At 31.6% G+C, this 15495-nt stretch overlaps 1 protein-coding gene across 3 annotated transcripts in view; it reads left to right on the forward strand.

Moving 5' to 3' along the window:
- Positions 1-20: 20 nt before the first annotated feature.
- Positions 21-15495, forward strand: part of LOC105146487 (hypothetical protein) — a 98980-nt gene continuing 83505 nt past the window's right edge. For all 3 annotated transcript variants that reach the window (XM_087405937.1, XM_011056782.2, XM_087405938.1), the window contains exon 1: positions 21-364. The gene's annotated coding sequence lies outside the window, so the exon portion shown is untranslated. The remainder of the gene's footprint in view (positions 365-15495) is intronic.

A 15495-nucleotide genomic window follows, 5' to 3' on the forward strand; every position in this document is an offset into this window, starting at 1 on the left:
TTTCATTTGCGCGTCGCGTCGTTCGTACAAGCGTTCGTTCTCCTTCACTCCTTGCGTCGCGCCGTCGCGTTGCGCGATTTCGCACGTCCGCGGTCTCGTCTCGCGAATACGAAACGTTCGCAACAGTCGCGCGTCGCGGCGCGACAAGTTCGCGTGTGTCTACCGTCGTAATCTGGTGTCGGGTATTGCGAATCCTGTGAAACATTCTGTGCCTGACTTCAAGTGAATGATCGCCCGAGGGAACCTTTTCGGAGTTGTTCGGAGTGAACGCAGCAGCCTGTGTGAGAGACGGAGCAGCCGAAGGATCTTGGCCTCGTCGTATCAGAAACATCATCGCTGTCCCGAGATTCATTGGATTTTCAAGGTAAGTGCGTGTGCATGTGTGTTTTGCGTGAGCGCGTCGCAATTTCGGAGTCCCTTTTGGCCGCGTTTCCTCGCTCTCGGAGCAGAACCGCTACCACCTGTTGGCCATGGAAAAGTGCAACGACTCGAAACGACCGATGCCTCAAATCGTGTATGGAACGCGCCCGGTTTATTTTAGATACGATCGTAGATACGAATGTGGGTCTCGGAGATTGAATTGAGTATGATTTCGATATTTATACGATTGCGCTTGTATAATACATAATAATCGTTGTCGGAATCCTCCAGTTTTCCTTGGCGAAAGGATATCATCCGCCATAATTTTTCGCTATTAGATATCTGTGAAGTTAGCCGTGAGATTAGAGGACCGTTTCTGTTAATGAGCATCTGAAATCAAGCGAAGAAAAACGATTCGCTTTTATTTGAGAATTAATTAATTCAAGAACTTGTGTTTATAATTTCGGCAATAATTTGAAAACTACAGTCTTAATTCCTTATTTGAGAAAATTCCGCGTCTTTCTTATTAAAGAAATCTTTAAATTAGATTATTCAATAGAAATATTTTATAAAAAAGAATTACTTATTAGTATTTTTTACTTTTTTCTTTATTTATATGATTTCTTTTCTCTTATTTATGTGATTCAAATTTATGAAGTCAATAATTTAAGAGCCAGAATCTTGTTGTGATATTTAAGAAAACATGGTTCCAATTTATTGAAAAAATTCTTAAGTCTCAGATTAATTCGATAGAATTTTATCATTACTTAGTCTCTTTAATTTTTCACTTTATTTGTAGCTTTTCAATTTACGGAGTTAATAATTTGAAAGCCATTTCTTGCTTTGCTAATTTTTAAGAAAAAATGATGTCTCTAATTTATTTTTGTTTTAAAGTCTCTAACTTAGACTAATTTAATAGAAACACTTCATAAAAAGTATCGCTTATTAATGTCTTTTACATTTCTTTTTATTTGCACTGTTAAATCTAGTGTCCAATTTAATCTAATACAAGTCGCTATTGAATTATATCGTTATTTTATACTAAAACAATGATTATATTTGACAATGGTTATAATGTGACATTATATTAACCGAATTTAAACTATTTGACTTCATTATTTTGGTATAGAATAACGATATATTTTATAAGAGAAGTGACAACATAAATTAAACTAAATTTGACACTATAGATTTAACACTATAGATTTAATGTAAAAGTCAATAATTTAGAAACCAAAATCTTGCTTCATGTTATTTAAAAAAAGCCTCTCTAAATTATATATATTATATATTTAAAAAATTTTTAATTCAAATTAATTCAATAGAAATATTTTATGAAAGACAATCATTAACTCTCCTCTTTATTTGTGATTTTTAAGTTTACGAAATCAATAATTTAAAAACCAAAATCTCACTTTGTTATTTAAAAAAAAAAAGCTTTGTTTCTATTTTATTGAAACAAATTTTTTATTCAGTTTAATTCAATAGAAACATTTTATGAAAAATAATTACTTTTTCTTTAATTGTGACTTTTAAGTTTACATAGTAAATCACTTTTGTAACGGGCGTATTTTAGATGGAATAAGAGCTTGCTAGAAATCTTAATTTTAATTGAATTTAATTGCTCTCAAGCGAAGTGCGAATACCGCTAAAAGTCGACGATGCGATTCGAAACACTAGAAGTATCTCTATGCACAGCGGCATTATATTACACTCGACGTTTATTTAATTTCTCGACAGGATGAGAATTATCGATCAAGGATTACGCGATCTGCGAAGATACAAGATTACGAGATACAATCAGAGTTCTATGTTGATTGATTCGCATTCCGTTTGTTTCGTACCTCTTATTGTTATGTACAGAATCACACAGAAAAATGTATTCTATTACTGAAGAAAGTATTATTTTATTACTAACATAAGAAAAGTGACTGCTCAATTTATTTTTCTTCCTTTTAAATAACGATTATTTTTAACAATAGATATCTTCTTGATAATAATCGTATTATAAAATATATGTATTACAAATTTTAGAAAAACGTATCATTATATATTAAAAAAAAAAAAACAAGAATTTATTTTTTGAGAATATTATAAAATTGAAGAAGCGACTTTATATAACAAGCAAGTCGAATTTATTTTAATTTAATAATTTTGATTGAAGTATTAAACTCATTAGGATTTAAAACTTAGAATATATTTTAAATAAATTTCACGCTCTCTCTCTCTCTTCTCTCTTGTGATGAACTTATGATTTGCAAATATATGAACTTTTGAAATACTCGAAACAAAGTAATTATTACTTGCGTACGATATATATAATTTTTCTGTGTGTGTGTGTGTGTGTGTGTGTGTGTGTGTGTGTGTGTGTGTGTGTGTGTATAGAGAATAACGGGATTCCGAGAGGCGCGAATCTACGAAAGGCAGCTCGGAAAGGAATTATATGATATACATCGCGAGAATAGCACAACGCGATCGCAATTACGTTCCTGTGATTTTTCTGTCAGCATTTCTCTCTCGAATTGTGAATTCGACGTTGTTTTCGCACATCCTCTCGGTAAAACAAGGCTGCTTCGCCAAAGCGCGGCATCGTCGCTCGGTGTTTGTTTTCATCTCGTTTATTCGCGGAATTTTTGAAACGAGTCTTCTCGGTGAATATTCTCTGATTCTCTCTCGTTCGCGTATTCTCGGCCGCGACGTATAAAATCTCCCTCGAGATGCGCGCGCGCGCGAAAGGGATCCAACTTTGCAAGCTGAATTTCGTCTCGCGAGGTAGATTCCGTTTGCCTTTGCGAGATACTTGTTTAATTTGAACTATACTGAGGAAAAAAAGTTGTTAATTTTACTAAGAGTTTGACTAAATTAGTTTAGTTCATTTTTATTTCTTTCATTTGAGAATGTATTTAAATCAAATATATAGATACAGCTTTTTTTTTAAGTATAGTCTTTCGTACTCATATTTTTCTTCGTAATTTTTCTGTCGATACTTTTAGAGAGTTATTTAGTAAAGTTATTTTTCTTTCGTCGAAAAAAGTTTGGTAATATTGGGAAAAACTTTTCATGGAAAATGGAATGAGAAGAATCTTTTCACATCCGAATTTTGGTTATTTCAACCACACTAAGAAAAATGTTTTATTCTATAAATCAAAACCAGAATCCCAATTAATGCAATCAAACTCTTTTTTTCAATGTATAACTATTAAATATATTTTGTATTGATGTAAAAATATTTAGAAAGTAATAATATTACCAAATAATAAATACTGACTATTGTTTGGTAATATTTAGAAAAATAAGATAATACCTATAAAAATAATATCTAAAATAAAATTAGCTGCTTTTAGTTGGTTTGGAAAAATTAATCAAACATTCGAGAAATTATTTCTATTCACTAAAGTTATAGTAATTACACGGAAAGAATGATTTTGCCAAAGTATCTAAAAATTTAGGTAGATACAAATCTAAAAATAATTTTGTAGGGCCATCAAAATAATTACTTTAGGAATATTAAACACAATAAGATTAATGCTCATGCAAAAAAGTTTTAACATTTTAGCTCGAGTATAATTATTTTGATATGTTAAAATAAAATTATTTTCGATCTGTATTTAGAGGTAAATTTTTAGATACTTCAGAAAAATTGTCCTTTCCATGTAGGCTTATTACTAATTTTTTAGATTATTACTAATCTTTTTTGTCAATGTTTGAAACCGAGCCATTGATTATTCCTTCGACAAAACGTTAAAACGGTAGTATGAGACGTGACTCATCGAGTCCCCGGTCGCGAATTCGGGCCAACCGATGTGTTTATAAAACACGCGTTGCAAAAATACGCCTACGTCGTACGTGAAATGCTTAATTAACGTTTACGCGCGTGACTGATGGTGAGGATCGTTCCGGCTGTTCCGTAGCGGCGAGGCTGTTAAAATCGCGCGAACGATAGTTTAATTCGTCGCAGACGGCACGCGATTCGTTCTGCGAAAATATTTGTGTTCACCGTGCTCGTTTCGAGTGATGAGCATCTTGAAACGCGGCTCGAATATTTCCGGACGGTGTATAATATCGTGACGACGTTGATTCTAAAGTTAAATATTAATGTTCTTACACAAATGACGACCTTGCGTCGTTTATTACGATGATGATTATAATAATGTAATTGTTTATCAAAGAATTCACTTATCAACATGATCTTTGAATCTGATAAAAACTTATCATTTTTCTACCAAGCAATGTGCATATAAATCATATTTTCCAACATTTAGTTGAGAATATCATTAAGATATGAGAAATACTACTTATCTTAGTTATTCAAATTTTGGAATGTACTACTTGTGAAAAGGAAAGAAAACAAGAAGAAAATAGAATAAAATTATATGTATTACAAATATAAAGGGAAAATACTCATAGTTTTATTTAATATTTCTATTTTGGGGGACATTTTTATAGAATATAGATACTCGATATTAGAGAAAAGATTTAATTTTTTTTTCTGAAATATAAAATTTTCATTCTATCATAATGTTCACATATCACCAAGATGAGAAACGGCATGAATGATAGGAAAAAATAGGTAATTAATACGTATCTTCGCGTCGTTAGAAAGAAAAATTGCAAAGTAGAAATAAATATTTATAAACGCGTACACCTTTGACGGCGGCGATGACGATGTTTGATTACGAAAATAAATTTTACAAATGTGGATCTCCAGAACATAAAAGGCATTCGAAAATTACAACGCGTAATCGCAGTGGGTACAGTTACAAGGTTACGTGATCGCTCCTCCGATCGATAATAATGGATGGATCGTTACGAAATCAGCGATTTGCAGAATTGGCACTAATACAGGCATTTGTTGATCTCATGGCCCGGGTGTGCCGATTTTTATTGAGCGTAAATTCCGGAATGTGTTATGTCATCGTATGAAAGAAAGAGAGAGAGAGAAAAAGAGAGGAATGGAAAGGGAAAAAGAGAAATTGTCGCGTAAAAATACGGCCTGCCGAATTTACATTTGTGATTGAAATCGCTGCACGATGTAAAATGTATCTCAAAAAACGCGTACGTGGAAAAAAGATTCTACTGAAATATCTAAAAATGTAAATATAGATACTGAAAATGATTTTGTTGGACCAAAAATAATTCTGATAGGAAATTTAAGCATGATAAGCAATACTGCAAAAAAGTTTGACATTCTCTGCAAGTATCTTGAATGCCTCCCCCCCTCTTTCTCTCTCTCTCTCTCTCTCTCTCTCTCTCTTTTTCTCTACACAATTATTTTAATAATCCAACAAAATCATTTTTAGATTTGCCTTTTCAGATTCTGTATCTGTAACTTTAGATACTTCAATAAAATCTTTTTTTCGAAAAAATTTTCTTGATTTTTCAAGTCAGTCGACTTAATTCTGCTGTCTGTTTTATTCGTGTCTATTTGACCCATATTTTATTTTTTGCTAACATTTTGTGATATTTAAAAACTTTTTCGTCTGTTAATGTAAAGTATTTTTTGTATCTTTTTTTATGTTTTAGTTTTTTAATCATATATATTAACTTTAATACGAGAAAGACGATTTTGTTAAAATATCTAAAAATAGCTTCAGCTAGATATACAGATTTGAAAATAATGTTTATTCGACCATCAAAATAATTACATAGAATGCTTAAATTAATTGCGAGAATGTCAAACTTGTTTCAGCATTATTCATTATACTTGGTTTTTCTACATCATTATTCTGTCCAACACAATTATTTTCAACTCTGTATTCAATTAAGTCTTTAAATACTTCAACAAAATCATCTTCTTTCCGTGTGTGATCGATACAATTATATAGTGAACAGATTCGCAGGGTTAAACAAAGTAAAGTGCATTAAAATGAAGAGATGGTGTTACAAATGAGTTAAATATTACGAGAGATTAGATATAACGTCATGCTTAATTAATAATTTATCAACGCGATTAATTAATAATTCATCATGTATTCGATCCGCGTTTTATTTCAGCTATGTTGAAGACAGATGAAAATTGAAAATAGTGAAAAAATTCAATGTTTTGTAGAGAATTATTTCGAGAGAATACCTCGAGGGCGAGATAATTTAATACAATCTTTTTCTATTCCTCTCGCGAACGTTCAAGGCGGACGAAGTTTGTATGATGATGAAACGTGAAAGTGGTAGACTTTTGCCGACTCTTTTGGGGCTTCGGCGCGGATGGTGCGGGTGTTCGTTGTGTTGCATCCGAACAATGAATTACGCAACGTATGGCGCGTTGGAATACACGGCCACCTTCCTCTCTCTTTCTCCGTTTGTCTTTGTCTCTATTTCTTACTCTCTTGCTCTTTTTATAGGCACCTAGGCAGGCAGGCAGGCAGGCAGGCAGACAAGCAGGCGCGTTCAAACCGATATTACACGCTATTATTACGAGGTACGCGCGCGTTGCATTAGGCAGGAAACGCGAAGAAGAGTCGTTGTATATCGTGTCGACCCGGTTTAGGCGTGCCTTGGCCGTTAGGTGAGGAAAGCAGAACGCCTCTGAAATGTCAGGCACCAATGCTGGTGAACGGATACCTACACATCTCTCGTGCCAGACTTAGGGATCCTCAAGTAAGAGATTGGTCGGTTTCTGATTGGTCCACTTTGGTTATATTTTTCAGGCTGTTTAAGATACAATGAAATAGATGCAACAGATAGAATGAGTTACGTAAATATCTCACTCTATCTTATACATAATCTATTTCATTCTATCTAAGAAATTAAAAAGCCAATTAAGAATCAACGCGGTTATTGATATGTAACATTTTTTTTTAATAACAATAATCGCGTTTAATTATGTGTTGACTCTCAATTGATTGTTTAATTCTTTTTTATTATTAGATTCATTTTTATAGCCTTATACAAGGTGTCTGGAAATAATCACCAAATATTTCATGGGCAGGTAGAGAGGACTAAACTGAGCCGAAAAGTCCTCTACCATTTTGCAATTGTCGCAATAGTTAACAAGATATTAATTACTAAAAATTGCCAAATATTGGTCTTGAATAATTTTTTACTCAAATACTATCAACTTTACAGAAAACCTGCAAGAGACAAAAATCATTTATTTTCTTCTCATAAAGTTCTGAGAATTTTTTCAGAATTTTTTCAGAATTTTTTAATATCATATTTTCTCATGTTGGTAAAAAAAAAAAAAGAAAATGCAGTACTAAAAAGTTGATAAAAAAGTTCTGAAAAAATTCTTAGAACTTTATGAGAATAAAATAAATGATTTTTATCTCTTGCAGCTTTTCTATAAAGTTGATAGTATTTGAGTAAAAAATTATTTAAGATCAATATTTGGCAATTTTTAGTAATTAATATCTTGTTAACTATTGCGAAAATTGCAAAATGGTAGAGGACTCAGTTTAATCCTCTTTACCTGCCCATGAAATATTTGGCGATTATTTCCAGACACCCTATATATTTTGATTTACATTCTAAGATCCGGAAAAATATGATGGATCAAACGTATGATACCTAATCTTTTGCTTGTGAAATACGATATCCTGATATATTCTACATGCATGTCACGTAGCATTTTATCGGTCGTTTTCGTTACTTGGATATCAATAAAATAGAATACGCTCTCTACACAAAGCTTCAGTATTGCGACGATGTTTAGTATCACGAAATAGTTCACATCCTGAATTAAAAAAAATATCCGATCCTTGGTAACGTGTGTCTCTTTCTACAATCTCTCGATACCGTAGATTTCTATTGTCTTCTTTGACTTCATAGATCTTTGGTAGCGAGAGTTTTTCCGTCTATTTTCGTTTCTTTTCTGTTTCTCAATTTTTTATCTATATGCTTTGATCCTTATAGACTTCAAATATATATCATAAATTCTTGATTTTTATTTTTATACATTTTAGATTTTGTAGAGATGACCTTTGATGTCGCGCATTTTTTCCGTTTCGATTTTTGTTTTTTTAACAAATTTATTCTTATAAATATTATCTTTTAATTATGCATAATTCGATCTCCGTGTACTTTGAATCTCATAAATTTTTTTCATAAATTTATATCTTTATTGGTATTTAATCTAAAACAAAAACCTATTCTTATAGATATCTTTAATTTTTTTCTTTGATGTTATAGATTTATGCCTATTATTTTTTAGTTCCACAAATTTTTACGTATGATTTTTAAATCTCATTATTTTTTTCGATAAATTTTTATTGCATCGATCTTTATATTTTAGCAAATGTTTATCTATTTCTATAAGTATCTTTATACATTATAAATTTTTAGTAGTAATCTTTATTGTTAATTCATAATGTCAAATATCTATTATTTGAGTTATTTTTAATCACTATTATTTTCTATTCATTATTTTTATTCATGTTATTATTATTGAAATAAAACAATAAATGGAATTAGAATAAATCAAGAAAATATATTAGAAATTTGACTGAAATTTAGTTTATTACTTATTAAGTGCATACGTTATGCATATTCTTGAGTATGTTAACATGATTAAGTTACCATTATTGATCCTTTGATATCTAACAGTATTTATTTACACGATTTCCGGATCTCGCAATATCGCACGTTTCTTTTTGCTAATGTTCAAAATTCAGAGATTCAGAGTACAGGATTTCCGGTAAATCAAAGACTGTTGTGCGAGTTTTATCATTTATAGCAATCGCGTAGATTCTCTTTGTCTTGTAGATCTCTCGTATCGTTCGTGCACATTTCTGCATGTATTCTAAATCTATGATAGCTTAGAGTGTTTTATGCAAACGCACGCGAGCATGTCTAAACTTTACTCGATGGTATCATCATTCGTTTGAATTCCGGAGCAGACCGCGAGGTGATAAACACGCGGGAATGTCGTTAACGACAGCCGTCGTTTCGCGCGTCTTTCGTAATAAAAATCGTCGTGCTCGTAATAAAAATGCAAAAATGTCGCTCTTGTCATTTTCCAGTTTCCATTTACGGACGGAAAAGAGGACCAGGGTCAAGCGTAAGTCTTTCGCCGATTCTATTATATCATTCACTGGTCATAATTAATACCTACTATTTTTGTCGATACTTTGAAGGTCGTAAACCATTTCTGTTTATTCTCGAGGCAATGACCTAACTTCTAGCTTGAACATCGTTGACTTTAACATCGCGTAATCACACGTCGCTTGTTCGATAACGATCGCGAGGCGCAATTAAGGAGATTAACGTCTTCATCGTATAGCTTTTTACCGTGATTCAATGACATCTGTAACCCGTTATTACATCGCAATTATAAGACAATTTGCAGCTTAGGAGAAAGCAACTGAAAAAAATTACTATATTTATTCAGCGAATAAAGCATAAATATTAATTCAATGGATTTATAAAATTACTGTTGTGACGGACAATATTTTGTTTTCTATATCATTAAAGAGCGCGTATTTTATTTATCAAAAAATTAAGATAATTTCTTTGCCTTTCTTATGAAACGTTGGTTTTATTAATGTTGTATATTTAAAAAATGTTACTTTCTTATAAACAAAATAGTGTCCCTACACAGAAACGATTTTGCTAGAGTATCTAAAAATTTAACTTATTGCAACGAGCTATCGAAATAATTATGTAGGATACTCAAATTTGTTGTTTGAATGTCAAAATTTTTTGCCTTGCATTGTTTAATTTCCTACGTAATTATTTACGCTTCAACAAAATTATTATTAAATCGATATCTAGATAAATTTTTAAATACTTCTGTAAAATTCTTTCCGTGCAGATATAGATCTGAAAATAATTTTTGTTGGACTATGAAAATAATTATATAGGACACTTAAACTGGTCAGCATTGCCCGTCGTTTTTGAGTTTTCTACATAATTATTTTGACAATCCAACAAAATTATTTTCAGTTTTGTATTTAATTAAATTTTTAGACGTTTCAGCAAAATCGTTCTTTCCGTTTACTTAATTCGAAAGCGTCCACTCTCTAATAATGCACTTCTTGCCAAGACGTGACGTCTCGTCTCTTATCGGGTGCAGGTTGACTCGTCTAAGCGGCGTTTACTTAACGATCGTACACACGCACGTTCTCAATAGGAAAGTCCTGCTACAGGTAACCCAGGTACCATGGAATTCATCGTCGCGCCATCCAGAGCGAGCGACGTTGTTAGTACGAGCAGTAAAATAGAACACGTAGCTCAAAGGAGTTATCACGGATCGCGATCGAACCGATTCGAGGATCTACCGCGAATAGACACGCACACTCAACTCATGCCCTCGTCTCGGTATATACGGCTTTTCTCCGATCGAAACTGGTTCGCGGATAAGGTCTTTAACCTTACGCTAGCCGCCAAGCTTGCTGTTAGAGGTGGTTCTAGAAAAAAGAGAGGGAGAGAGAGAGAGAGATAACGTGTGGCTGATGACGATGACGATGTGTTGGCCGTGGTGGCGACGGTAATGATCGCGTATTGTTGCTTGACGTACATGCATGTGCTCTTGCCACGTTCGTCGTCGTTGCCAGGGTTTATAAAATAATTCGTCGGGGATATAAAATAATTTAAGCATAGCTTGAATCGAGAATTCTCCTGTATGATCCTCATTCGCTCTGTGAAACAGAAATTAGGAATTAGGATTCGTGAAAAATAGATCTTATATAGGAACAAAAATTCACGATGCTAATTAGGATATCTGCGAGATTTATCATGAAATTTTATTGAATTACCGAATATGATTTCGATGAATATTGCATAATACTATAAATAATCGGAGCACGAGAAGATTAGGATTCTATGCCGCAAACAGTTCGTGAAAATGAGAACTTATGCTTCGTGGCGTCTAGATGACGCTTGATCCACTTTAGTGTAACAAAGGACGAGAATTAGGTTGCGTTAAGGATTCGCAGAATGATAGACAGAAATGAAGAGCCACTAAAGATTTATCGTGTCAAAATTATCGGAATATTAAATGTTAACGATCGTAGAAATTTACATTGAAAGATGAATTATATACAGTAAAAAACATTTTGTATATTTATGTTAAAATCGTTCCACTCAAATTCTTGTTAAAATCTTGAATTTTTAACATTTATGAGTATGAAACATAATGTGATTATTTGAATATTTTGTATTATAATAAATTAATATTCAACATTTCTATATCAAAATAATACAATTTATAGTAAGTGAATAAATAATATAAAAATAATATATTTTAAAGTGTATGTTAAATTAACGTATTGTATTCATTTATCTTAGAATTTATGTTTTAAAATACATTTTAAAATATATGTGTATTTTAAACAATATTTTAAAATGTAAAATAAAAAAAATATAGTGGTCATTTAACATAATTATTAATATCATAAGTGTTTATTTTAGTGAAAAAATTTGCTTCTACAGTTTGTTTACGTGGAAATTATATCACGTTAATTTTTTATGTTACTTTCTAATATATTCATCTTGTATTAAATTAACATAAAAATTTGAGTTGATTTAGTTTGGGACACGTGAAATGCGTTAAATTTCCACGCATACAAGTTTAACACATATAAGTAAAAATATATTATTTGCCTTGCGTTAAGTTTTAATTATAATTTTCGTTTACTCCGTCACGGAGTTTATTGTTTTTTGTAAAATCTTATTAATTTTCTTTACGACGCTACAGTGCATTAAGTATATCCGGATTGGTAGATATCTTCAGAGATGTTCCTTGGTGCATCAGTTAGCAGCGGATCAAGAAAACTTTCTCGTCACTGCTATTGTCGGAAGATTGTGATAATATCAGGGAAACGGCTTTGCGTAAGTCTCGTGTCTCGAATGTAGATGCAAGATGTTTTCCTGCTTATTCATCTCAGGAACTTAATTGTTTTCTTATTTTACTCGTCATTTTTAATTGTACGCACCATGCATTCTCGTGCAATTAGCTTGATATACAACGTAACACAAAGCAATCTCTTCTGTAGATGCATATATGATCATATTCCCATTAAAAAGAATATCTTCCACTGTACTGATCTATTTGTTATCATGGAGAGAACTATAATTAAGAATAGCAGATAAAGAAAATTTTAAAAAAGAGCCAATTTCTGTTCAAAAAGATGTAAATAAAAGAAATAATATTTTTTGGATACGATAAGGTTATTAAAAAGTTTGTGGCATTTGGGGAACACTTCGAAATTTAAACAAAAGTATTGAAATTTAGATAAATACGCTATGTTCTGAATTTTTGATGCTCAAACTCTATGAACTTCTTATAATTTTATCATATATCCAAGAAATAAAAAAATATTATTTTTTTAACTTACACTTTTTTGAGCAAAAATCCTTTTTTTAACATTCTCCTTTGCAAAAGTACACTGAAAAAATACTAAATTTTTATAAATATTTGTTTGAATAGTTCTAATAGTACATATTTATTATAAACATAAATATATATTATTTATTTGATACAAAAATCATTAATTTAACTATCATTTTTCTATTGAGTAAATATTTATTTACTGTAAATAAATGTTTACTTAGTATTATTTAAAGAAATACGTATTAAAATTTAGTAAATTAACATATTAAAATTTAATAAATTTTTTTTAATGTAACAACACATTTTTCTGCTTAAATATAGAATAAATTTGTTGCAAAAACTTTTATTGCAGCATTTTGATATCGTAAACTTTGATAGTGCCAGAAATAGGTCAGGCGTTTTGAGAGCAGTATCCGCGCGAGCGTTTTACGTGACGCAAAAGTCAAAATTAAAATAAACGCACGCGATCGGCGTGGCGCGGGCGGTATGATGTGTTTCGATTGAAACCAGAACGGCATCATACCTCGCTATCTCCATACGCACGCGAGCGTGCCGAGTACGATAGGAGAAAGTTCTCTGGCGACGTTCAAACGCCGGAAATGCTGATGACTCCGGCGCGAGCCAGATTTCGAGAGATCTTCGTTTTCACTGACGGAAGACCTCGCGAATGCGCGTTAGCCTCTCCTCCGTTGTCACGTAAATTCGTGGCCACAGAAATTACGGTGAAATCGTATTCACATACGTGTGTAGGCACCTTGAGATCGTGCGCATTAAATCTTGCGAAACGCGCCGCGCGGAACATAAAATCCTATGTTTAAATCGAAAGTCTGAAGCGCGATTGAATTTCCATTTAAATAAGTATGATTTAGAATTAATTAGGAACATATGGCAGGAATTACGATATTATAAATGCGCAGTATTTGTACTTGTATGAATTAAGATTTATAGAATCGTTTGTATTTTTCTTAAATGCAATCTAAATTTTTATTTAAAGAATTTTATTTAAAGATTTTTATTATTTAATTCTATGATACAAAAGAAATACAAATTATACATACGGACGAATATTGCTAGAAAAATGATTATTCAATTTACTTTTTTTTTCTCAAGTATCGGATTATCTTTAATAAAGAATATTTTCTTGAATAATCTTAAAATATACTTATTATAAAATTTAGAAAAACATTATGTACTCAAAACAAGAATTTATTTTCTTTTAAAGAATATATTATAAAATTGATTGAAGAAGCGACTTTATAATAAGCAAATCAAATTTGTTCTAACTTGATAATCAAAGTATTAAACTTACTAGAATTCAGAACATGTTTTGAAGAAATTTGATGCTCGTGACTAACTTTATCATAGATTTGCGAATATATGAACTTATTAAAATACTTATGAATATACTTAAAACAAGTAATTATTATTTGCATACGTATTTTTCTATGCGTAATTTTAGAACAATTATATGTATTATATAAATCAAACATTCAAAGCAGATATTAAATTAACGATTATAAATTTATTTTATTTTATACGTTTTATGAAACAATTAGACAGACTACAATAAAAACAGTTCATATAAATTTAATTGTTGATAAAGATCGATGCAACATTAAAACTTGATTCTTCGTTCTAAAATTAAATGTACTTATTGACAATCGTTTTCCTCAAACGATTCCCGTGAATGTCATGACAAGCGAATCGATCACTTCGAAATAATGCACACGTTGTCTATTTTTTTTTCACGGCGTTCGTGATACAGCAATGCATCATTGTAACGCAACGGGATGTAGGCAAATGTGTGCGGATTAAGATCGTTGGTGCGCACTAGACGTGATTTATTGCGTTATGCTGCGATTTATCAGCCATGACGTTGTAATGGGTACTAATGGAATTAGAGTAAAAATTGGATAACTCTTATTTGTTACGATTACGCGACGTCTGTGATAACTGCAACATCTATCAGTAAAATATTTGATGTGTCGTAACTGCCTCTTGCTACACTGCAGTTTTATTACATTTCGTCAGAGCGTACAATGGAATTCAATTTACCTTTTTGATCGTTATCATTTAATCAACGTTTCACACCATTTGGCGAAATAATAAATTAACTCTATCCATGCTTCAATCAATCAAACAGCAATATACTTTCTTTTTAAATATTTAATGTTAATTAAAATGTCCGTGTAATTTAATATCTCGCTCCAGCTTGTAATTTATTTGAATCTGAATACCACAAGAAGAGAATACAACATATTTCTTTAAAAAAAAAAAAGATAATGACCCGGCAGAAGAAAGATGAGATATATTTTTTATGCATTATGTATATACACTGAGAAAAATTTATGATTGAGAGTGAACGAAAATTCTGATATTATATCAACCAGATTCTCTTTCCAGTATAGATATTTAATGAAATAAAATTTCTAGAAGTAATTTTTATTAACAATTGTTATTGTTGTAATTGATATAATTTTATAAATGTAAGTTTAATTAATAATCAAAAATTTTTATCTCGTAAAGAGTACATGTACCTTCAAAAGAATACGGTTGGTAAATCCTATAGATATAGGGAAAAGTAAACGTGTGGTAGAGCCACGTTCGAAAGGCTCGATTAAATACCGTCGATTGAATATTGGAAGCTGAATGTACGCACGAGTGTTTTCTCTGGAGGTCAATATATCTAACATATTACACGCAATTAGCGGCCGTGCCTACATACATTTTTAACACGATTCTGGTGCAACGCAGAAGATTCGAATCGGCGCTTCGGGATCGAGTGTATTTCATTAGCGGTATTTCATTAAGCTAATTAGGAGCCCTTGTTACGCGCGTCCGTGCGTAATTATGATCGCGGAAACGCTCCG

The sequence above is a fragment of the Acromyrmex echinatior genome, chromosome 4 (genome assembly GCF_024713525.1).
Source record: "Acromyrmex echinatior isolate Ae372 chromosome 4, ASM2471352v2, whole genome shotgun sequence".
Taxonomy (NCBI): domain Eukaryota; kingdom Metazoa; phylum Arthropoda; class Insecta; order Hymenoptera; family Formicidae; genus Acromyrmex; species Acromyrmex echinatior.